Genomic DNA, 22,716 nt, shown 5'->3' on the forward strand with positions numbered 1-22,716 from the left:
TATACCCTGAGAAAACCATAATTCAAAAAGAGTCATGGACCACAATGTTCATTGCAGCTCTACTTACAATAGCCAGGACATGGAAGCAACCTAAGTGTCCAGCAACAGATGAATGGATAAAGAAGATGTGGCACATGTATACAATGGAATATTACTCAGCCATTAAAAAGAATGAAATAATGCCATTTGCAGCAACATGGACGGACCTGGAGATTGTCATACTGAGTGAAGTAAGTCAGACAGAGAAAGAGAAATATCATATGGTATCACTTATAAATGGAATCTAAAGAGAAATGATAAAAATGAACTTACAAAACAGAAACAGACTCACAGATTTAGAGAAGGAACTTAGGGTCACCGAGGGGAAGGGTGGGGAGGAGAGATAGTTAGGGAGTCTGGGATTGACTTGTACACACTGCTGTATCTAAAGTGGATAACCAACAAGGACCTACTGTATAGCACAGGGAACTCCGTTCAATATTATGTAACAACCTAAGTGGGATAAGAATTTGAAAAAGAATAGATACATGTATATGTATAACTGAATTACTTTGCTGTACACCTGAAACTATCACAGCATTGTTAATCAACTATACTCCAATATAAAATTTAAAAAAATAAATAATTCCTTAAGAAAAAGAATGTTATATAAATGTCATCCTATAGTATGTAATGTTTTGAAATTGGCTTTTTGTTTTCACTCAGCATAATGCCCTTAAGAGCCATCCAAGTTGTTGGGTATATCAGTGGTTTGTTCCTTTTTATTGCTGAATAATATTCCATAGTATGGATGCACCACAATGTGTTTGACCACTCACCTGTTGAAGGACATTTGGTTTGTTTTCAGGTTTCAAGCTGTGTGAGCATTTGAGTATAGGTTTTTGTGTGAGCCTAAGTTTTCATTTCTCTGGGATAAATGCCCAGGAGTGTGATTGCTGGGTCATAGGTAACTCTATGTTTAATTGTCAGAATGATTTCCGGAGTGGCTGTACCATGTTTCATTCTGACCAACAGTGGTAGCAAGATCCAGTTTATTGGCATCCCTGTCAACATTTGGTGTTATCAGTGTTTAATTTTAACCATTTGAATAGGTATGTAGTCTCATCTCATTGTGTTCTTGTTTGTGTTTGCCTAACGACTAGTGATGTTGGACATCTTTTCATGCATTTATTTGCCATCTGTATATCATCTCTGGTGAAGTATCTGTTCAAGTCTTTTCCCATTAAAAATTTGGGTGGTTGGTTTCTTACAGTTGAGTTTTAAGGGTTCTTGATATATTCTGTAGACAAATCCTTTGTTAGAGATGTGATCTGCAAATATATTCTCCCAGCCCATAGCTTGTCTTTTTATCTTCTTAACAGGGTTTTTCACAGAGCAAAACTTTTTCGTCGTAAGGAAGTTCAATTTATTGATTTTTTTTTCTTTTATGTATTGTGCTTTTAGTGTCATGTGTAAGAATTCTTCACCTAACCCTAGGTCATGAATATTTTCTGCTATGTTTCATTCTAAAATTTTTATAATTTTACATTTAAATCTCTGATCCAATCTGAGTCCATTTTTATGTAAGTTATGAGGTTTAGGTCTAGGTTTATTATATTATACTTCTGCCTATGGATGTCCAATTTTACCAGCACCATTTATGGAAAAAAATAACCATGTTTCTGGGGTTCCATAACCATCGAGGTTCAATGGTTCACTGGATGGACTCACAAGACTCAATCGCAGGCTTTACTCACAGCTAAGGTTTATCACATCAAAGGCTACAGACCAAAAGTGATAGGAAAAATATATGCATTCAGTAGAGTTCAGAGAGGTCATCTGAACCATCTGAAGCCACACAAGGATGTGCTTTCTCTCTATCAGTGAACTACAGGTGTGGAATAACTTTGCCCAGGGAAGCCTGTTCAAGACTCGGGATCTGCGGCTTTTCTGTGTAGGGAGACAGCTCTGTCATAGCAGTCTGGTGAAACCGATCACATAGGCAAAGGCTTGACCTGCATTTATCTGAGTCTTAGCAGAACTCCTTGTGATCCACTTGGAACACAAGAGGATGGGAGGCACTTTTTATTTTGTGGTCACCCCTTTCCGGTATGTAGGACAGGGAGCATGGGTTGCTGGTACATTTGGCTACTCTTCCTTTCATTCTCCATGTAAGTAATAATCTGAATCCAAAAAGGGCTCGTTGTGTTTTTACTGGCCATAGGCGTCAGACCTTAGTCTTTCCTCACGCTCCACTGAATTGCTTTTTCATCTTTATAAAAAATCAGTGGGTATATTTATGTGAGTCAATTCTTTTCAACAGCTTTGTTGGGGTATAACTGACATACAGTAAACTGCAAATGTTCAAAGCATACAATTAAGTTTTGACATACGTATACACCTATGAAACCATCAGCACAGTCAAGATGATGAACATGCCGCAAAGTTCCCAAGTGCCCTCTGTAATCCCTCCTTCCCCTCTGTCTCCAGGCAATCACTGATCTGTTTTCTGTCATTTTAGGTTAGTTTGCATTTTTTAGAATTTATATTTGAATCATACATTGAATCATACATCTTTTTTCCAGCTTCCTTTGTTGAGCATAATTATTTTGAGATTCACCCATGTTGTTGCACATATCAATAGTTCATTCCTTTTTTTTTTGCTGAGTAATATTTCACTGTGTGAATGTATACAACTAATTGTTTACCCATACACCTGTTGATGGATGTTTGGATTTACAGTTTTTAGCTATTGCAAATAAAGCTTTTATGAACATTTGTGTACAAGACTTTCTATGGATAATGTTTTCTTTTCTCTTGGGTAAATATCTATGAGAGGAGTGGCTGCATCATTTCATAGGTGTATGTTAAACTTTTTAAAAAACTACCAAACTGTTTTACAAAGTGGTACCATTTATATTACTACCAGCCATGTGATAGAGTTCCAGTTTATTGGCATCCTCAGCAACACTTGCTATGACAATTCTTTTTAATTTTACCCATTCAAATTGATGTGTAGTGCTATTTCATTTTGGTTTTAGCTTGCATTTACCTAACGATCAGTGATGTTGAATCTCTTTTCATGTGCTTATTTGCCATCTGAATATCTTCTTTGGTGAAGTGTCTATTCAAACCTTTTGCCCATTTTATATTGATTGGGTTGTCTGTTTTCTTATTTTTGAGTTTTTAGAGTATTTTATGTATTCTGGATACAAATCCTTTATCAGATATATGCTTTGCAAACATTTTCGTCCAGTCTATGAATTGTCATTCTCATTATCTTAACAGTGTTTTCCAAAGAACAAAAGTTTTTAATTTTTGTGAAGTCTAACTTATCAATTTGTTTTTAATGGCTTATGCTTTTGGTGTCATATCTAAGAAATCATTGCCTAACTCAAGGTCGTGAGATTTTTCTCCTATATTTTCTTCAAGAAATTTTGCCGTTTTAGGTTTTATATTTAATACTGTGATCCACTTTGTGTATGGTGCAAGTTATTAATCCAAGTTATTTTTTGCATATGAATATCTAGTATTTCCAGGACCATTTATTGAAAAGGTTATTCTTTTTCTAATGAACTGCCTTTACACCTTTGTAAAAAATAAATCAGTTGTCTATATTTGTGTGAGTATATTTCTGGGCTCCTCTGTTCTCTTCCATTAATACAGTTTTCTGTTTGGACATCAATCCCACACTGTTTTGATTATAGTGTAGCTTTATAATACTTTTTTTTTTTTTTGCTGCACCACGCACATGGCTTGCAGGATCTTGGTTCCCTGATCAGGGATTGAACCCGGGCCCCGGCAGTGAAAGTGCCAAGTCCTAACCACTGGACTGCCAGGGAATTTCCTATAATACATCTTAAAATCAGGTAGTGTTAACCTTCCAAATGTGTTCTTTCCTCAAAGTTGCTTTGACAATTCTAGGTCATTTGCATTTACATATGAATTTTAGAATCAGCTTGTGATTTTCTATAAAAATTCCTGCTGGGAATTTGAAAGGGATTATATTGAATCTGTAAATCAATTTGGGAAGAATTGCTATCTCAACAATATTGAGTCTTCTGACCCATGAAGAAGGTATAAATATCACTATTTAGATTTTATTTAATTTCTCCCAGCAAAGCTTTATAGTTTTCAGCATACAGGTTTTGCACATCTTTTCTTGACCAAATGCTTTGGCCAGAACCTCTAGTACAGTGCTGAATATAAAGAGTGAGAATGGACATCTTGATTTGTTACTGATCTTCTTATAGGGAGAGCATTCAGTCTTTCACCATTAAGTATGATGTTAGGTATAGGTTCTTCATAGATGCTCTTTATCAGGTTGATGAAGTTCCCTTCTATTCCTAGTTTGCTGAGAGTTATTATCAGTAATGGATGAAAGAGCTGTGAAGTGGAAGCTTTGGACCTCACCCTACCTTAGTCAGAATTGTTCTGTTTTATGTTTTATGTGTGGATATTCTTTGTGAACTTAGTTTGCAAAATGAATTCAACTCCTAATAAGAAAAAAAAGTTTGAATAACACTACTTTATACAATAAGTAAATGTATTGGTCAGGGTACTCCAGAGAAACAGAGCCAGTAGGATAGATAAATAGATAGATAGATAGATAGATAGATAGATAGATAGATAGATAGATAGATAGATGTGTGTGTGTGTATAATATAATATAAAGAGGAATTGGTTCACAGTATTACGGAAGTGAGAAGTCCCAAGATCTGCCATCTGCAAACTGGAAAGCCAGTGGTATAATTCTTAGAGAATGGATGAACTCCAGTCCAAGTCCGGAGGCCTGACAACCAGGTAAGCCAATGGTGTAAAATCTCAGTACAAGGGCAGAAGATCAATGTCCCAGCTCATTCAGGCAGACAAGGAGCAAAACGGGCGAATTCTTCCTTCCACCTTGTGTTCTATTCAGGTCCTCAATGGATTGGATGATGCCTGCGTTGGGGAGGGCAGTCTACTTTACTGAGTCCACCAATTCAAATGCTCATCTCATCCGGAAACACCCTCATAGACACACCCAGAAACGATGTTTAATCTGGGCACCCCTTAGCCCAGTCAAGTTGACACATAAGTTAACCACCACAGTAAGTTATTGAAAAATTGAATATAAATTTAACTTTTTATTTTCCAATGAACTAGAAACACATAGGGAAATCTTTTGAAAGAATATTCCTGCATTCTTTGTAAAATCTAGAGGATTCCTAGGCCATGCCTGAAAACGCTGATTCTGGGAATTCCCTGGCGGTCCAGTGGTTAGGACTCCGCACTTGCACTGCCAAGGGCGCAGGTTCAATCCCTGGTTGGGGAACTAAGATCCTGCAATACGTGCGGTGTGGCCAAAAAAACAAAACAAAACGAAACAAATGCTGATTCTGCAGCCTCTTAGAAGAAGTAGAGTTGTAAGACTGAGAGGGAACTTTCCAGAGAAAACTGATCTAACCTTCTGCCCCCAGGGATAGTAGTAGTGCTGGGGAGGAGGTGTGGCGAGTCTAGAGAAGGACATTTTCCCATTTCTCTCACTGTTCTGTATCTTAGCAGCAAGGCATAAGTTCTGCACAGCCTTGGATTCCCTTGGGATTACAGACTGCTTGAGGGCAGGAACTGTATTACTTTCTTTCTGTAGCTCCTTCAGCTGTCTCTCACAGTTCTTTAAACGTCTCATGTGCTAAATAAGTAAATAAATGGTAGGTGGGCAGATATCTCTTCCTTCCTACCATCTCTTGCCCCTTACTTTTTGAGCTCACTCGGCCCAGCTCTAGACAGACTTGTGAAGCAGATCACGTTTGTCTTTGGTGCCCTTTGCCCACCACGTGTTCCTGTCTCCCGAGTGCCCAGTGTGTCCTCCTACTCATGATCGTTTCACTCTCAAATCCCAGAAAGGCCTGTTCTTCACAGGCAGCATCCCATGCCTCATCTGAGCTTCCTCATTATGTGTCCTGTCTTGCTTTCTTTAACGATTCCACAGAGTTAGGGTCAGGCCACCTAGTGGATGAGGATTACAGAGAAGAGAGCCTTCAAACTCTTGCCTCAGCATGCAACTAGGGTATCCATAGCACTTTCCTCCCTCTCTCATCATCTCCAAGCACCGAGCCCACCCATGGTGGACAGTACTTACCCACCTCCCAAGCCCCCTCTCCCCTCTCTGAGGACAATTTTGTGTGATCCTGGGGTAGTTTGGTTTTTAAGGGCAGGTAAGCCACAAAAGTAGAGCAAGCCCTTCTTGGATCACCGTGTCTCCCACTGTTTTCCAAGTTGATATATTGGGAAAAGTATAAGCTTCTGCCAGAGCATCCATTTCTCTCCATGTGTGGGTTATCCTGTCCTACCTTGGCTCATAGGAAATAAAGGAAACAAACTATTTTGTTTCAGTTAGGGAGAATCAGTATTAAGGATTTACTTCTTATTTTGTTTGTTAAACAAATCATCATCATGTGCCCACTATATACAAATAGATTATGATAACAGGGACTTCCTTAGATATTGGGTTGTTTTCTGTTTACTCCATCAGCAGAATTCTTCAGGGAAACTTCAAGAACTGTAAATGGCTCACTAACAAAAGCAAACAACACTCAAACATTTAAAATTAGGTAACTTTCGGGCTTCCCTGGTGGCGCAGTGGTTGAGAATCCGCCTGCCGATGTAGGGGACACGGGTTTGTGCCCCAGTCCGGGAAGATCCCACATGCTGGCTGCGGAGTGGCTGGGCCTGTGAGCCGTGGCCGCTGAGCCTGCGCGTCCGCAATGGGAGAGGCCACAACAGTGAGAGGCCCGCGTAGCGCAAATCAATAAATGAATAAATAAAATTAGGCAACTTTCAAACTACCATCCACACATGTTTCCAGGTTTCATTTAAAAGCAAAACCAACTTGAGTACCAGGTGTGAACTCAAAGTAATAGGATTGTTATCTTCTAAAAATAAACCTGAGAGGATGTACCCATCCAAAGACATAATCTCCCAGTTAGTGTAGCCATCTTGAGAGTCCGAGCCCTTGTTCTATTGGTGTGGCCACAACTACTTGTCTTTTGGGACTAAAATTAGACCTCACCTCCTCCTCCAGGGAGCCGACCCTCACCCTCAAGTCTGGGTTTGATGCTCTTCTTCTGGGCTCCCTGAGCATCCTGTGCTTACATCTATCAAAGCACTTATCACACTGGATTGTATGTCTCCCTTATCTGAAGGCAGGGAAGATGTCTTGTTTGACTTTGTATCTCTGGGGCCAAGCAGTTGCTCAGTAAATGTTTGTTAACTGAAAAAAGTCTCTGCGTCATATTTTTGGACCATCTTCAACGATAGCAAATCTTTCTTCTTTTACTGGAGAATGTGATTTTTGGCAAACAGATGTTATTCGGAAACATGGTGGGCAAATCAGGTATTCATCAAACTCAATAACACTGTCTATTTAAAAATGAGCTGTGATCACAATGTATTGACTACTTTTCTTCTGCAATTCATAAACTGGCTCTGAAAACAATTCCGAAGAAGGAATTGCCAAAGGTTTTGAGCAATAGAAGCTTCCCAGGGCAATATCTTTGAAACACTATGTTCCTTTATATGTTTAAGTTGGAATATGTGTTTCGAGAAAAATCAAACAAATATTTGTCTTGAAAATTATCGAACACCTACTCTGGAGCTGGACTGCTTGGGTTCCAGTCCTGCCTCTGCAGCTAAGTTAGCCGTATCGTCTTGGACAAGTTACTCAACCTGTTGTTTCCTCATTTGTAAAATGGGGATAGTACCTCCCACGTAGAGTCATTGTGAGGATTAGCTGAGTTAATCACATCAAGTGCTTAGAATATAGGGCCCGGTACATAGTAAGTGCTCACTAAGAGTTGCTATTATCATTGTTATCTTTATGATCATATTGAGGCACTGTATTAGAAAATACTAAAGATAATACTTTTTTAAAAAAGGCCTATCCCTTCCCTCAGGAAGTTCACAGTCTAATGGGAAATACAGACATGTAATTTATGTTATCATACAACTTGATGGGTGCTCTCAGAAATGCCAACTGTCATGATGGCAGGAACAGATGACATGGGGAAGGGTCTAGTATCGAGAGCATCTCAGTACAGTTCTATAAGCACCACATGCCCTCCACTCCATTCAGAACATTGTGTCCTGAGAATAGAAGTGTCAGTACGACCAGATATTGATGTTCATGGTAGTGATGAGAACAGAAGGACCTGAGAGTAGAGATCACACTTTTTTACTAAAATACTTCCATTTTTTAAAAAAACAAAGGAATGGTATGTGGTGTCATTTCCTGTGAAAGTATTCAGTGCTCCTTACTTCACTCCGAATAGGAACCCGTCTGACCAGAGAACTCGTAGACTCTATCATCAATATGTCTCTCTGTTTAAAAAAAAATTGGTTCCAGTTTCAAAAACTAAGATACAGTGTTTCTCTGATCCTGAAAGGATGGAATAATCTGGAAGGATTTGCCATTTTACCAAGAGAGTTTAGAGGTTTACTATGGATTAGAATTGCACCAAAATTTAAGAATAGTAACAATTAAATAATGATATAATTTACACTTGGGGATGCATTGTCTCATTATTGTATCATTTCTTTTACTGTGCAGAAATTAGTTTTTTCAATTAAAAGACTGGTTGCCTTGTTTTAAACCAGAGTTTCCCTCTTTCAGAAATAGTTATAAAAATGAGTTTATGTTGCAATCAGTTATTTTGTATGATTCATGAAGAAACACTTTATAAATAACTTTGTAATAAAGACAGAAAACTGTTTCTTTATGATTGTGATTCATCATAATTACTTTTGAACATTTGGTAAATCCTATTTTGGGTAATTTTTAAGAAGTACTTTAAAACTCAGAGTCTGTTTAAGGCCCTCCTTTATGAATTCTGCAAAAAGCTTCACTTTGCGAAGAAAATGGGCTTGAGGTAATAAGCATAATGTGAGACAATGTGGTTATGTGTTTCTGCCCTCTCCTCATCTTTTCAGTTTCCCTTCTGAGAAGTTGAAAGTCAAGGGATTACTTTGGGGAATTAAAGTAATTGCAAACAGAAACAGCATGGGCCTGCAGCCTTTCCACCGTGGCATGTTCTGTGCTTCTGGGCCCAAGGGGCAAAGCAAGAGGTGCCAATTCTTAAGAGACCTGTGATGGAGCCACAGACGTGTCTTCTTAAGAAAGGGAGAGAGAATAGGGCAGTGGTAACTGGAGCCGAGTGCTATACTTGGCACTTGTTCCAGGTTTGCTTAGTTGAACTGAATTTCCTGCTTATGGACAAGATACCATTCCAAGTTGTACAGAACGAGCACACAGCTGTCATCTTCATTTTGCCCCAAAGGCTATTAACAGTTGGTCCTAAAGTGAAGGATTTTATTCTGTTATACGGATCATGAGTAGAGCAATCATAAAGTGTACTGATGTTGGGAAGAAAATCTGCATTCTGAGCATGTGTATGATTGACACCCTTATTGGACACTAATAATGCTGAGAGTTTCCAACCTCACCTGGAACTTCCCAAGGGTTGTGAAAATGAATTTTTCACCACTACAGCTGCTATAATCCCTGGTGCAGTTCTTTTTTTTTTTTTAAAAATTTCATTTATTTAGCTATAGTTGATCTACAATATTGTGTTAGTTTTAGGTGTACAGCTTCAGATTCTTTTCCATTATAGGTTATTACAAGATATTTAATATAGTTCCCTGTGCTATACAGTAAATCCTTGTTTATCTATTTTATATACAGTGATGTGTATCTGCTAATCCCATACTCCTAATTTATCCCTCCCCCTCCCCTTTCCCCTTTGGTAACCCCTTTGAGTCTGTTTCTGTTTGTAAATAAGTTGATTTGTATTAATTTTTTTAGATTCCACATATAAGTGATATTATATAATATTTGTCTTTCTCTGCCTGACTTCTTTCACTTAGTATGATGATCTCTAGGTCCATCCATGTTGCTGCAAATGGCTATATTTCATTCTTTCTTACAGCTGAGTAATATTCCATTGTATATGTGTGTGTGCATCTGTGTGCGTGTCTGTGTATACACGTATATACCACATCTTCTTTATCCATTCATCTGTCGGTGAACACTTAGGTGTCCATGTCTTTGCTATTGTGAATAGTGCTGCTATAAACATAGGCGTGCATGTATCTTTTCGAATCAGGGTTTTGCTCTTTTCCGGATATATGCCCAGGAGTGGGATTGCTGGATCATATGGTAACTCTATTTCTAGTTGTTTAAGGAACCTCCAGACTGTTCTCCATAGTGGCTGGACCAGTTTACATTCCCACCAATAGTGTAGGAGGGTTCCCTTTTCTCCACACCCTCTCCAGCATTTATTATTTATAGACTTTTTGATGATGGCCATTCTGACTGGTGTGAGGTGTTACCTCACCGTAGTTTCAATTTGCATTTCTCTAATAATTAATGATGTCAAGCATCTTTTTATATGCCTCTTGGCCATCTGTATGTCTTCTTTGGAGAAATTTCTATTTAGGTTGGACTTAGTGACTTGATTCTAATGCATAGAATATGACAAAGGTGTCGGGATGTCGGGATGGGACTTCTGTGATTAGGTTACAAAAGATTGTGACCTCCATACTGCTGGCACTCTCTCTTGCCCTCTTACTTACTCTGATGAAGCTTGATGCTGTGTTGCGAGATGCTCTATAGGGAGACCCACATGCCAGAGACTCAAGGAGGCCTGCAGCCAACAGCTTATGAGGAACTGAATCCTTTGTCCAACAGTCTGTGAAAAACGGAATCCTGCCAACAACCATGTGACTGAACTTGGAAGCAGATCCTTCCCAGTAGAGCCTTTGGATGAGGTGACATCCCTGGACAGCGCCTTGATTGCGGGCTTGCGAGAGGCCCTGAAGCAGAAGACCCAGCTAAACCACGCCCGGATTCCTGAAAGTATGTTTTTTTGTGTTTGTTTTTTTTTTAATAACACAGCATTTTTTTTAATCTATTTTTAAACTCTTTAAATTTATTTATTTATTTAATTTATTTTTGGCTGCGTTGGGTCTTCGTCTCTGCGCAAGGGCTTTCTCTAGTTGCGGCGAGCGGGGGCCCCTCTTCATCGCGGTGCACGGGCCTCTCACTATCGCGGCCTCTCTTGTTGCGGGGCACAGGCTCCAGACGCGCAGGCTCGGTAGTTGTGGCTCACGGGTTCAGTTGCTCTGCGGCATGTGGGATCCTCCCAGACCAGGGCTCGAACCCGTGTCCCCTGCATTGGCAGGCAGACTGTCAACCGCTGCGCCACCAGGGAAGCCCCTGAAAGTATGTTTTAAGCAGCTAAGTTTTGGGGGTAATTTTTTATACTACACAATAACTAATACACCTTCCAAGAGGTAACCACTATCCTAAATGTGCTATCATTCCCATACATGTCTTTATATGTATGCTACATTTATATGTATCATTCCCATGTATGCCTACACACACACACACACACACACACACACACACACACACACACAATTACTATATATATATATATATATATAGTAATTGTGTTACATGTTCTTAAAATCCATATAAATGACATTATAGTATTTGTATCCTTCTGGAATCAGAGTGTCCCTTATTCGGTTTTCCACCACCACCATTCCATCTTTGGCTCTCTAGGTCTTTCTCTGTGTCTCAGCCTCTGTGAGTTCCAGGCTCCACCCCAGCCCAACCCTTTCTGTCCTGTTCCGTTTACCTGCAATAGTCCCAAACTGGTGACTTAAGCCTGGTCCCACCTTAGGTGAAGGCCAGCTTCTTCCCATATGGCTCTCTAAACCAAACTCTCAGCCTTGCTCTTCAACATTACATGGGCCTCTAGGCCAATCTGGATCGTCACTGGGGTTTTCTTTGATAATGGTGCTTTTTAGAGCAGTATGCATCTACGTGCATAGGAATTTCCTGGGACCCTTGTTAAAATGTGACTATGAAGGTCCGGGGAGGGCCTGAGATTCTGGATATCCACAAAGCTTTCAGGTGTCGCTGATGTTGTTGACACATAGACCCCATGTTTAGTAACAAGATTCCAGAGGCTAGATGTCTATCTCTCTCTTTACGAAAATTGTTTTAACTTGACATTTTAATTTTTTAAAAATTTTTATTTATGTATTTATTTTTTAACATCTTTATTGGAGTATAATTGCCTTACAGTGGTGTGTTAGTTTCTGCTTTATTATATTAGATACCAATGAAGGAATTCAAAATAGGCTTACCCAGTGATAGAAAGTGATGGCTTTCAAAGGTAAGGTGGGCCAAAACAAAACCAAATAATGTAAGGAAAAACTTTACTCGGTGTTATTTACCGAAGAGAAATCTGTTCATACTTAAGCTTATTTACTGAAAGTAAACTTTTATTTTTAACTTGAACAAATGCTGACAAATATATATGTAGAAGGTAGGATAAAAGTCAGATATCAGTGGATATCACTTTTGGGGGGATGAACTCTGGAGTGGTATCCGTGTTGATAAAATTCCCCTGGGCTTCTAAGAAACAATAAACCTAAAGAATGAAGAACAGATTCTTTCTTTTTTCCTCCATCCTTTTCTTTCTACTCCTCCCAACTACAGAATAAAATAAGAGAAAATGAACAATTATACAACATTAACCTGCACCAGTGACTTTCTAAATCTAAGAAAATAGTCTTATGTGTGTATATACTATATCTCAATAAGGAGAGACAAACAATACATTTTCTTTTTGTAACTTGGAACCTTGCGTATCTGATGGCTTCGACCACCTGATGACCGCACCAGCCTTGTCTCTGTTGCCCAACACCACAAATGCTTGCCCAACCCCTCCTTTGATCCTCTCATTCTCTCTTTCTTTCTTTTTGGAGAGGCCATTCTGAGATTTAAATAAAGCTTTCTATTGATACTTAAGAAGACTTTGCACAATTTCCGCTTTGACCAAGTAACAGAGACTGGATTTACCCTCTTACTTTAAAGGACCAAAAAACAGGACAAAATGTATAAGCTCTACCTGACTCGGCTCCCTGAACTCTGAGATCGGTGTCCGCAACCCAGGGAGTCTTCCAAGCTCTGCCTCAGCTCCCCTTGCCCATGTCCTATCCTGGAAACTTTCTGAAGGCACTAATTTGGGTCAAATCTTCCACCTTAAGACGCTGGGAAAAGAAGGGCAAACTAAACCTAAATCAAGCCAGAAGGAAATGATAAAGATCAGAGTGGAAATTATTGGGCTGGATAACAGAAAAAACAATCAAGAAAATCAATGACACCAAAAGCTGGTTCTTGGCAAAGATCAACAAAATTGACAAAACTTTAGTTAGATTGACTAAGAAAAAAAGAAGACTCAAATTTCTAGAATCAGAAATGAAAGAGGGGATATTACTACTGACTTTACAGAAATAAAAAGAATTATGTGGGAATTCTATGAACAATTATATACCAATAAATTAGATGAAATGGACAAATTCCTAGAGAGACACAAACTACTGAAATTGACTCAAGAAGACAAAAAACAGTATGAATAGATCTATAACAAGTGACAAGCCTGAATTAGTAATTTTAAAAAAACTGCCCACAAAGAAAACCCCAGGCCCAGACAGTTCACCACTGAATTCTAACAAACATTTAAAGAACTAATACTCTTCACCAACTCTTCCAAAAATAGAAGAGGCTGGAACACTTCCCAGTTCATTCTATGGGGCCAATATTACCCTCATACCAAAACCAAAGACATCACAAGGAAAGAAGACTACAGATTATTATCTCTTATGAACATAGGTGCAAAAATCCTTAGCAAACTGAATCCAACAACATATAAAAAGAATTATGCACTATGAGAAGTGGGATTTATCCTAGGAATATGCAGTCTGTTTAACACCTGAAAGTAAGTTAATGTAATACAGCATAATAATTGAATAAAAAACAAAATCACATGATCATCTCAATAGATGCAAAAAAGCATTTGACAAAATCCAACAACCTTTCATGACAGAAACACTCAACAAACTAGGGATGGAAGAGAACTTCCTCAACTTAACAAAGGACTTCTATGAAAAACCCACAGCTAACATCATACTTAATGGTGAAAGCATAGATGCTTTATACCCTTAAAATTAGGAACAAAACAATGTCTGCAGCTCAACATTTTACTGGAGTTCTATCCAGGGCAATTAGGCCACAGAAAGAAATAAAAGGCATCCACACTGGAGAGGGAAAAGTAAAATTATCTCTATTTGCAGATGACATGATCTTGTATGTAGAAAATCTCAAGGAATCCACAAAGAAAACAAAACACCTATTATAACTAATTAAAAAGTTCAGCAAGGTTGCAGAATACAGAATATACAATAATCAATTGTGTATCTGTATACTTACAATGAACAATCCAAGAAGATTACAAAAAATTCCATTTACAGTAGCATCAAAAAGAATAAAATACTTAGGAATAAAGCTAAGTGAAGGAGTGTAAAACTTATACTCTGAAAATTGTAAGACACTGTTGAAAGAAATCAATTATCTAAATAAATGGGAACACATTCCATGCTCATGGATTGGAAGACTTAATATTATTAAGATGGTAATACTTCCCAAATTGATCTCTGATTTGATGCAATCCCTATAAGAATCTCAGCTGGCTTCTCTTTAGAAAATGGCAAGCTGATTGTAAAATTCATATGGAATTGTAAGTGACCCAGAATAGCCAAAGCAATCTTGAAAAAGAAGAACAAAGTAGGAGGATTCTCACTTCCCAGTTTCAAAATTTACTACAAAGTAATGATAATCAAGATAGTGTGGAGGGGCTTCCCTGGTGGCGCAGTGGTTGAGAATCCGCCTGCCGATGCAGGGGACACGGGTTCGCGCCCCGGTCCGGGAAGATCCCACACGCCGCGGAGCGGCTGGGCCCGTGAGCCATGGCCGCTGAGCCTGCGCGTCCGGAGCCTGTGCTCCGCAACGGGAGAGGCCGCAGCAGAGGGAGGCCCGCGTACCGCAAAAAAAAAAAAAAAAAAAAAAAGATAGTGTGGAAATGGCATAGAGATAGACATATAAATCAATGGAATAAAATTGAGACTCCAGAAATAAACCCATGTGTCTATGGTCAACTGATTTTTGACAAGAGTGCCAAGTTCATTCAATGGTGAAAGAATAGTTATTTCAAAAAATAATGCTGTGGGGCTTCCCTGGTGGCGCAGTGGATGCGCGTCCGCCTGCCGATGCAGGGGAACCGGGTTCGCGCCCCGGTCCGGGAGGATCCCACATGCCGCGGAGCGGCTGGGCCCGTGAGCCATGGCCGCTGGGCGTCCGGAGCCTGTGCTCCACAACGGGAGAGGCCACAACGGAGGGAGGCCCGCATACAACAAAAAAAAAAAAAAAAAAAATAATGCTGAGACGACTGGATAACCATATGTAAAAGAATAAAATTGGACCATGCCCCACACCATATACAAAAATCCACTTTAAATTGCTCAGAAACTTAAATAGAAGAGCTAAAACTATAAAACTCTTGTAAGAAAACATAGGGGTAAATCTTCATGACCTTAGATTTGGCAAAGGATTCTTATTTATTGCACCAAAAGGATGAAAAACAAAAGAGAAAAATAGATAAATTGGACCTCATCAAAATAAAAAACTTTTGTGCTTCAAAGGACATTCATGAAAGTGCAAAGACAGCCCACAGGATGGGAGAAAATATTTGCAAATCATTAATCTGATGAGGGGATTGTATCTAGACTATATAAAGAATTTTTACAACTTGATAATAAAAACATAAATAACCCAATTAAAAAATGGGCAAAGGATATGAAATTATTTCCCCAAGGAAGATATACAAAATGGCCAATAAGCACATGAAAAGTTGCTCAACATCATCAGGGAAATGCAAATCAAAACCACAATGAACTTCATATCACTTCATACCCACTCGGATGGCTATAATAAAAAACCAGATACTAGCAAGTATTGACGAGGATGTGGAGAAATCAGAACTCTTGTACATTGTTGGTGGGTATGTAAAATGCCACTTTGGAAAACAGTCTGGTAGTTCCTGAAAAGTTTAAACATAGAGTTACTATATAATCCAACAATTCTTTTCCAAGAATTGAAGAATATCTTCCTTCCAAGAGAAAGGAAAATATATGTCCACACAAAAAAACTTGTTATAGCAGCATTATTCATAATAACCAAAAGGTGAAAACAACCCAAATGTCCATCAACTGATGAATGTATAAATACAATGTGCTATATCCATACAATGGAATATTATTTGGCCATAAAAGGAGCAAAGTGCTTACTGATACATGATACAACATGGATTCATCTTGGAAAACATTATACTGAGTCAAAGAAGCCAGTTACAAAAGACCACATATTATAAGATTCCATTTATTTGAAATGTCCAGAATAAAGAAATCTATAGACAGAAAGTAGATTAATAGTGGCTTAGGGCTGGAGGGACTAGGGAATAGAAAACTAAAGGGTATAGGATTTCTTTCTGAGGTGATGAAAGCGTTCTGAAATTGGTGGTGGTCACACATGTCTGTGAATATACTAAAAACCATTGAATTGTACACTTGAAATGGATGAATGTGAATTATAATTATTATAATGTGTATGGTATATGAATTATATCTCAATAAAGCTGCTTTACAAATAAGCTGGTCATTCATAAGGCTCACCTTGTTTGCTTTCCATCTCTCTGGGATCACTGTCCTTTGTTGCCTAATACATAGTGTCTTGAAAATTGTTGCTTCATATTGTCTGGCTTTTTTTTTTGGTTGTTTCATGCAGGAGGGCACATACAATTTCTACCACATCATCTTAGCCAGAAGTAGCAGTCTCCCTATTTTTTTAATTGCGCAAACTGAGGCCAAAAGCAGCTAACTGGCTTACCAAAGTTCATGCTAGTTAGTGGCAGAGTCAGGTCTATAACCAGGATTTCCTAATCTGTAGTCCGAAGTTGAAACAGGATTGCTTCTTGCCTATCCAGGTTCTGGGGCAACTTGAGAGCTGAAGGCTAGTTAACCAGTCATAGACAAAGTGAATGTCTGGGGCTTGAGGCTCCCTGAAAGGTCCAGATCAGTTCTCTGCCTTCTCAATCCGCAAGTGTTTACTGCACACCTGTGTGCATTACCTTTTGGGAGACGTTCCTAGGGACAGAAAAGCAGGTGCTACCATCTCTGGCAACAAGATGCTCACTATCTATTTGGGAGAAAAGGCTGCACATGAAACATCTCTATGACTCAAGCATGTTTACCTATAATATAATGAATGACTCACTCAACTGTGCAGCCAAGAGAGGCAGGAGGGGTCACAGTGTGCGCAGGCTTTTCTCAGGAAAGGCTTCCAACTTGAGTTTCAAAAGATGGCAGCATCCCCTGACTGAGTGATGGCAGTTAAGGCAGGATGTTGTCTTCACAGGGTGTGTGTTAAAGTGCACCTGAGGCCTCAGAGGGTCCTTGGCGATAGGAAAAGCCTGTCTTGGGGTGGGGGAAGAAAGAGGAAGTTGTCCTAGCCTGAGGGCAGACCTGGGGGATTTGATGGAAGTCCTGTGGTGAAAAGGGTGACTAACGGGTCAGCTCCTTTGCCTACAGCAAAATCAAATGCTCCCAGGCAGACAGGTTTTTTTTAATAGGAAAACAAGTGTCTTCTCAGGTCATTGAAAAAGCTGGCTTGTCCACTTGAAATTACAGGACAAATGTTCCAGACCCTAGCTATTCAATCATTCACTGAGCATGTATTGAGCACCTACTATATACTGGGAGTTGTGTTAGGGGCTGGGGATTGACAGGTGCCCAAGACTCGTGGCTTGCCCTAGTTCATGGTCTAGAGGGGAAGACACTTGGACAATGATAACAGATTTCCTTAAGGAAAGGTGCTGTCTTTCCCCACCCTACACCCTGTTAGTCAACAGAAGTGGCCACGTCTTTTCCCTTTGCAGATCCATCATCAGGGTCAGGGGGGACGGGGGAAGGACCCAAGGCCACAACAGCTGGAAGAGGTTTTCACTTCCTGCCGGGCTCGGCAGGGCACACTCCCTGGAGACCAGTCCAGAGGTCTCCTTTACAGCCCGGCCCCCAACTCGCCGCCTCCGGGAAGCCTTCTCTTCTGCATCTGCTGCCCCTGCTCCCCCCACAGGCTCTCCTGGTTGCACTGAGATGTGTGGACATTGTTTGGCTCCCCTAGAAAAGCACAGGCCCTTTAGGGGGACGGTCCAGATCTTCTCCAAGTTTGTGACCCCCATGGTGTCTGCACAGGTAGGTGTTTGTTGACTGAATCACGCGGGCTTTGGAATCACCCTTCTCACCATCAGTGGTGCTTCTCTTCTACCTGCCCAGGGCCTGTCTACAGAGGGCCTTCCCATCCTCTTCCTGTCTCTTTGGCTCCTCTGCAGGGCCTCCCGGGAGGTTTCCGCTCCCACGGCCACGTGTGATGCTTGTGGTGCTGTGATGGCGGATACAAGGCGGGACTGCGCCCCCCGGTGACGCCCCGCCCCGCCCCCCCCCAGGGAGTGACTTGTCCTGTCCCTGGCCTCCTAGACCGCCGTGTCACAGCCAGACCGGGCTGTGGGTGCTCACCGAAGAGAAGCACCCACACAGGGGTGCCATCTGCCTACAGGAGCCAAAAGCCCTGGGGTGAAGAGCACAGGGTCCTCAGGCCCGGCACCTCCTGCTGTTCGTGGAAGCCACGGGAGGGGCAGGGGGCGGGCAGGAGTGCCGGGGTCTCAGGACTTGATCTTGCTTGCACATCCCAAGGGGGTCAGTGCAGAGGCGTGTGACCCGGAGCCCAGGCCCTGGGAGTGGCGTGGAGTATCAGGGCTCCATCCCTCCTGTTGAGCAGGGGCTGCAGTCCTGCCGGATCCTGGTCCTGGCTGAGTCGGCACCGACAAAGGCCCCTTTGCACTCACAGGCTCCCCTAGCTTGTGGGATTTGAAGCAAGAATAATATTTTTATCTCACGGTTGGGGTGCAGGGCCCTGCCACTCACAGACACTGCTGCCTTACCGTGTCCTCCATGCCTCAGGATAGGCATAGTGCATGGTGGGCTTTTTCCATAAACTGTAAATTCACCTTCTTCATTCATTTTCTCTCTTCCTGCTGGTTTTATAACAGAGAATCGCACTTCCCCCCACCAAAAAAAAAAAAAAAAAGGCTTAGCAGTACAAGTGTCTGAGAGAAAACCAAACATACCCATGCATCTTGGTCGGCAGTTTAAGTCTGATAACACCGTGCTCAGCAACTACAGAGCAGGGACATACTCCCTGGTGAGCAAACAGTTGAGTTTCAGGGGAAATCCCTAATATCTATGAGCGTCATATGGGGTCAGAAACTCACTTTACCAAACAGATTCATGAGAGAGTGGCTTTTCACAATTTGAAGGTATACTTATTTTAAGAGATTCTAAAGTTGTTGAATCCGAGTGACTGCATTTGTTCGTTCTCTTCCCCTGAGTTTTCAGATACGAGTTTGTAGAAAGTGACTCCTTCCATCGCACAGCTAATTAGTGGCCAAGCCTAGGACTTGGGCTCACTCTTTCTGAGCCCTGGACTCTTCATTTGAGCCTCCCTGGGATGGAAAGGTTTGCTTCCAGATTGCTGTTTAAACACTAAGTGGAGGGGGAAGGGTACGCTGGGACGAAGTGAGAGAGTGGCATGGACATATATACACTACCAAACGTAAAACAGATAGCTAGTGGGAAGCAGCCGCATGGCACAGGGAGATCAGCTCGGTGCTTTGTGACCACCTAGAGGGGTGGGATAGGGAGGGTGGGAGGGAGGGAGACGCGAGAGGGAGGAGATATGGGGATATATGTGTATGTATAACTGATTCACTTTGTTGTAAAGCAGAAACTAACACACCATTGTAAAGCAATCATACTCCAATAAAGATGTTAAATAAATAAATAAATAAAAGATTTGTGCAGAGAAAAAAAACACTAAGTGGAATGGAAGGAAAAGAATATCTTGAAGCTCAAAGGTGTAAAGCCTTAGGACATTGACGACCAATTAAAAACTCAGATAAACTAAGGTTTCACACCTTTACATGCTGCAAAGCAGTCAATGGAGAAACAGGATTTGAATTCCTGAAAGGGGATTTACACATAAAGATCTAGGAACTCGGCTAACAGCGTATTCGGGAGGAGTGAACAGGAGATGTCAGGGTGGAAAGACAGAGTCCTGATCAGATTCTTTCCGGCTCTGGGACCTTGTACAAATCATTTAACCTTCTTCAGCCTCTGTGGCTCATCTCAAATGAAGAAATGATGCTAATACCTGAGTTATTCCCAAATAGTCAACTGAGGTCATCCGATCAGTCCCCATATCTGCTCCGTTTTATCCTAAATGTCTCTTGAACCCTCCACTTCTCTCTGTCCTCATGGTTCCTTCTTTAGTTCGTCTTTCTACCTCGTGTGCCCCAGGCTGTGTCCTTTTCATTCCACTCTACACACTGATCCAGAGAGATCTTTCTAGAAGGCAAAGCCGGTTACATGGCGAATCTGCTTAAAACCCTTCAATAGCTTCTCATTACTCTCAGGATAAGATCCAAACCCTTGCCCTGGTGTACAAGGCCCTTCATGGTCGGGCACCTGTCTGCCTCTCCAGGCTTATCTCACTCCGCTCCTCTCTCTTAAGTTCCAGCCATAATAAACTAGTAGCTGTTCCCCAATGAGCCAGCCTCTCTCACCTCCAGCCTTTGCAGTAGCTTTTTCCTCTAGCTAGAACACTCAGCCCCTCCCCACACCCCATCCTCCCCCTAACCCTGTAATCCTGTAGGGGAAGTGCTCCCCGAGTCTGACCTCCTCCTCCTCAGTGCGCCCCAGCATCCCATGCTTCTGGCGTCTTAGCACTCATCACCCTGATTGAAATGGCCTTTTGCCTTGTTGGTTTCTCCCACTCAGTTCTGCAGGACTGTCTTACTCATCATTATGTTTCCAGCGGAGCCTGTTGAATGAATGGTGAATGTTTAAATTATTAAGAAAAAAAGGGAGAGGATTCAAATCATTAAAGTTAGAAATGAAAAAGGAGAAATCACAACTGACACTGCAGAAATACAAAGGATTATAAGAGACTACTACAAACAACTATATGCCAATAAAATGGACAACCACGAAGAAATGGATAAATTCTTGGAAAGGTACAATTTTCCAAGACTAAACCAGGAAGAATTAGAAAATATAGAAAATATAAATAGACCTATCTGTTTAGAAAATATAAACAGACCGTTCCCCTAAAGGGCCTGTGCTTTTCTAAGGGAGCCAAACAATGTCCAGATGGCTTCACAGGCGAATTCTATCAAACATTTAGAGTAGAGCTAACACCGATCCTTCTCAAACTCTTCCAAAAAATTGCAGAGGGAGAAACACTCCAAATTCATTTACGAAGCCACCATCACCCTGATACCGAAACCAGAAAAAGGTATCACAAAAAAAGAAAATTATAGACCAATATGACTGATGAACTTACATGCAAAAATCCTGAACAAAATACTGGCAAACAGAATCCAACAGCACATTTAAAGGATCATACACTATGATCAAGTGGGATTTATCCCAGCGATGCAAGGATTCTTCAATATATGCAAATCAATCAATGTGATACACCATATTAACAAATTGAAGAATAAAAACCATATGATCATCTCAATAGATGCAGAGAAAGCTAAAACAAAAATTCAACACCGATTTATGATAAAAACTCTCCAGAAAGTGGGCATAGAGGGAACCCACTTCAACATAATAAAGGCCATATATGACAAACCCACAGCAAAAAACCCACAGCAAGCATCATACTCAATGGTGAAAAACTGAAAGCATTTCCACTAAGATCAGGAACAAGACAAGGATGTCCACTCTCACCACTCTTATTCAACATAGCTTTGGACGTCCTAACCACGTCAATCACAGAAGAGAAAGAAATGAAAGGAATACAAATTGGAAAAGAAGAAGTAAAACTGTCACTCTTTGCAGGTGACATGATGCTATGCATATAAAATCCTAAAGATGCCACCAGAAAACTATTAGAACTAATCAAAGAATTTGGTAAGTTCGCAGGATACAAAATTAATGCACAGAAATCTCTGGCATTCCTATACACCAACAACGAAAAATCAGAAAGAGAAATTAAGGAAGCACTCCCATTTACCACTGCAACAAAAAGAATAAAATACCTAGGAATAAACCTGCCTAAGGAGGAGAAAGACTTGTATGCAGAAAACTATAAGACACTGATGAAAGAAATTAAAGATGATACCAACAGATAGAGAGATATACCATGTGCTTGGATTGGAAGAATCAACATTGTGAAAATGAGTATACTCTCCAAAGCAATCTATAGATTCAATGCAATCCCTATCAAACTACCTATGGCATCTTTCACAGAACTAGAACAAAAAATTTCACACTTTGTATGGGAACAAAAAAGACCCCGAATAGCCAAAGCAATCTTGAGAAAGAAAAATGGGAGCTGGAGGAATCAGGCTCCCAGACTTCAGACTATACTACAATGCTACAGTAATCAAGACAGTACTGTACTTGCACAGAAACAGAAATATAGATAAATGGAACAGGATAGAAAGCCCAGATATAAACCTAGGCACATATGGTCACCTTATTTTTGATAAAGGAAGCAAGAATATACAATGGAGAAAAGACAGCTTCTTCAATAAGTGGTGCTGGGAAAACTGGACAGCTACATGTAAAATAATGAAATTAGAACACTCCTTAACACCATAAACAAAAATAAACTCAAAATGGATTAAAGACCTAAATGTAAGGCCAGACACTATAAAACTCTTAGAG

General features: G+C 40.5%; 1 long non-coding RNA gene across 2 annotated transcripts in view; it reads left to right on the top strand.

Annotated features, from left to right (window-relative positions):
• The window catches only part of LOC102990891 (uncharacterized), an 86,546-nt gene that overhangs the window by 59,357 nt on the left and 4,473 nt on the right, over positions 1-22,716 (top strand). The window contains exon 10 of one of the 2 annotated variants that reach the window (XR_008616402.1): positions 10,703-10,870. The exons of the other annotated variant lie outside the window; for it this stretch is intronic. This is a non-coding gene — a long non-coding RNA (uncharacterized lncRNA). The remainder of the gene's footprint in view (positions 1-10,702; positions 10,871-22,716) is intronic. 2 annotated transcript variants of the gene reach the window in all.

Source organism: Physeter macrocephalus, chromosome 21 (genome assembly GCF_002837175.3).
Source record: "Physeter macrocephalus isolate SW-GA chromosome 21, ASM283717v5, whole genome shotgun sequence".
In the NCBI taxonomy this organism is placed as follows: domain Eukaryota; kingdom Metazoa; phylum Chordata; class Mammalia; order Artiodactyla; family Physeteridae; genus Physeter; species Physeter macrocephalus.